The following is a 3,744-nucleotide window of genomic DNA, read 5'->3' as shown; positions in this document are numbered from 1 at the left end:
AGTGTAAACCGAGTTGGAGCTTGTCCTCCCAGTAATATATATGGAGTGGAGGCTGCAACTGAAAAGAAACTTTGTGTTCCCTACAAGGTAGGGGAATTAAGGCTTTCACACACCAATTATCTCTCAGAACTGAGCATGTGGAGAGACGTTCGTTCATCTAGCACATGGGAAATTGTTGCAGGGGAAATTTTACTCTTGATTCTCAGTGTATTTCCTATTGTCGGTTATAAGTTCCTGCAGTTTTCACTGTAAAACAGAGTTGGAGCTAGTACCTCCCCATATTTATGTATGGAGTTGTGTTTGCACCTGAAAAGAAACATTGTGTTCCCAACAAGCTAGGTGAAGGACGGCTTTCACACACAATTATATCTAACTGAGAATGTAGAGAGATGTTCATTCATCTAAATCAAAGGAAAGTGTTTCAGGGGAAACTTTTTCTCTGTTTTCTCTGTGTGTTTCCTAGTGCCGGTATTAAGTTCCTGCAGTTTTCACTGTAAAACCGTGTTGGATCTAGTACCTACCCATATATATGTATGCAGTGGTGTTTGCAACTGAAAAGAATCTTTGTGTTCCCAACAACCTAGGTGAAGTACGGCTTTCACACACACGTATCCCTCAGAACTGAGCATGTGGAGAGACGTTCGTTCATCTAGCACAAAGGGAACGGGCTTCAGGAAAAGTTTTACTCTGGTTCCTCACTGTGTTTCCTAGTGCTGGCTTGAACTTCCTGCAGTTTCACTGTAAAAGAGTGTTGGATTTAGTACCTCCCCATATTATGTATGGAATGGAGTTTGCCACTGAAAAGAAACTTTGTGTTCCCAACTAGTTAGGTGAGGTAAAGGTTTTCACACGCACTTTTCTCTCAGAAATGAGCATGTGGAGAGACATTCGCTCATCTAGCACAAAGAGAACGAGTTGCACGGGAAACTTTTACTCTGGATTCTCAGTCTGTTTCCTAGTGCCGGTTTGAAGTTCCTGCAGTTTTCACTATAAAACCGTTTTGGAGCTCGTTCTTCCCGATATATATTTATGGAGTGGAGTTTGCAACTGAAAAGAAACATTGTTTTCCCAACAAGCTATTTGAAGGACGGATTTCTCACACACTTATCAGTCAGAACTTAGCCTGTAGGACATTCGTTCATCTAGCACAAATGGAACCGGTTGCAGGAGAAACTTTTACACTGGATAGTCTCTTCCCTAGTGCCGGTTTGAATTTCCTGCAGTTTTCACTGTAAAACCGAATTGGTGCTTGTACCTCCCCGTTTGTATATATGGATTGGTGATCCGAACTGAAAAGAAACTTTATGATCCGAACAAGAACTTGAAGGACTCATTTCACACACACTTATCTCTGAGAACTGAGCAGGCTGAGAGACGATCGTTCATATAGCACAAAGGGAACGGTTGCAGGGGAATCTTTACTCTGGTTTCTCAGTGTGTTTCCTAGTGTCGGGTTGAAAATCCTGCAGTTGTCACTGTAAAACCGAGTTGGAGGTAGTACCTCCCCATATATATGTATTGTGTGGAGTTTGCAAATGAAAAGAACTTTGTGTTCCCAACAACCTAGTTGAGTTAAGGCTTTCACATGCACTTATCTCTCAAAACTGAGCATGTGGAGAGACGTTCGTTCATCTACCAAATAAACGGGCTTCAGAAGAAATTTTTACTCTGGTTCCTCACTGTGTTTCCAAGTGCCGGCTTGAATTTCCTGCAGTTTTCACTGTAAAATCGAGTTGGAGCTAGTTCCTCCCCATAAAAATTTATGGACTGGAATTTGAAACTGAAAAGAAACTTTTTTTCCAACAAGCAAGTTAAAGTACGGCTTTCACAGACACTTATCTCTCAGAACCGGGCATGTGGAGAGACATTAATTAACCTAGCACAAAGGACCTGGTTGCAGGAGAACTTTTACTCTGGTTTCTCAGTCTGTTCCCTAGTGCCGGTTTGATGTTCCTGCAGTATACACTGTAAAACCGATTTGGAGCTTTTACCTCCCCATTTATATGTATGGAGAGGTGTTTGCAACTTAAATGTAACTATCTGTTCCCAAGAAGCTAGGTGAAGGACGGCTTTCACACACACTTTTCTGTCCGAAATGAGCATGTGGAGAGACTTTCATTCATCTAGCAAAAAGGGAACAGTTTGCAGGAGAAACATTTACTCTGGTCTCTCAGTGTATTTCCTAGTGTCAGTTTGAATTTCCTGCAGTTTTCACTGTAAAACCGAGTTGGAGCTAGTTCCTCCCCATAAAAATTATGGACTGGAATTTGAACTGAAAAGAAACTTTTTTTCCCAACAAGCAAGGTAAAGGATGGCTTTCTCTGACACTTATCTCTCAGAACCGGGCATTTGGAGAGACATTCATTAACCTAGAACCAAGGGACCTGGTTGCAGGAGAAACTTTTACTCTGGTTTCCAAGTCTGTTCCCTAGTGCCGGTTTGATGTTCCTGCATTATACACTGTAAAACCGATTTGGAGATTTTACCTCCCCATTTATGAGTATGGAGTGGATTTGGCAACTTAAATGTAACTTTCTGTTCCAAGAAGCTAGGTGAAGGACGGCTTTCACACACATTTTTCTGTCAGAAATGAGCATGTGGAGAGACTTTCATTCATCTAGCAAAAAGGGAACATTTTGCAGGAGAAACATTTACTCTGGTCTCTCAGTGTATTTCCTAGTGTCAGTTTGAAGTTCCTGCAGTTTTCCCTGTAAAACCGAGTTGGAGCTAGTACCTCCCCATATATATGTATGGATTGGGGATTGCAACTTAAAAGAATCTTTGTGTTCCCAAAAAGCAAGGTGAAGGACGGCTTTAACACACACTTATCTATCAGAACTGAGCATTTGGTGAGACGTTTGTTCATTTAGCACAAAGGGAATGGTTTTCAAGGGAAAGTTTACTCTGGTTTTTCAGTCTGTTTCTTACTTCTTGTTTGAAGTTCCTCCAGCTTTCTCTGTAAACCCGATTTGGAGTTTGTACCTCCCCATATTTATGTATGGAGTGGAGTTTGCAACTGAAAAGGAACTTTGTGTTCCCATCAAGCTAGGTGAAGGACGGCTTTCACTCACACTTATCTCTCAGAACTTAGAATGTGGAGAGGCGTTCGTTCATCTAGCTCAATGGGAACGGGTTGCAGGAGAAACTTTTACTCTGGTTTCTCAGTGTGTTTCCTAGTGTCGGTATGAGTTTCTTCATTTTACACTGTAAAACCGAGTTGGAGCTATTACCACCCCATATATATGTATGGAGTGTATTTTTCAACAGAAAGAAACTTTGTGTTCCCAACAAGCTATTTGAAGGACGCTTTTCACACACAGTTATCTCTCAGAACTTAGCATGTGGAGAGGCGTACGTTCATCTAGCACAAAGGGAACGGGTTGCAGGATAAACTTTTACACTGGTTTCTCAGTGTGTTTCCTAGTGTCGGTTTGAAGTTCCTGTAGTTTTCCCTGTAAAACCGAGTTGGAGCTAGTACCTCCCCATATATATGTTTGGATTGGGGATTGCAACTTAAAAGAATCTTTGTGTTCCCAAAAAGCAAGGTGAAGGACGGCTTTAACACACACTTATCTATCAGAACTGAGCATTTGGAGAGACGTTTGTTCATTTAGCACAAAGGGAATCGTTTTCAAGGGAAAGTTTTACTCTGGTTTTTTCAGTCTGTTTCTTACTTCTTGTTTGAAGTTCCTCCAGCTTTCTCTGTAAACCCGATTTGGAGTTTGTACCTCCCCATATTTATGT

The sequence above is a fragment of the Camelus ferus genome, chromosome 9 (assembly GCF_009834535.1).
Source record: "Camelus ferus isolate YT-003-E chromosome 9, BCGSAC_Cfer_1.0, whole genome shotgun sequence".
NCBI classification, from domain to species: domain Eukaryota; kingdom Metazoa; phylum Chordata; class Mammalia; order Artiodactyla; family Camelidae; genus Camelus; species Camelus ferus.
This window is presented reverse-complemented; position numbering follows the sequence as displayed.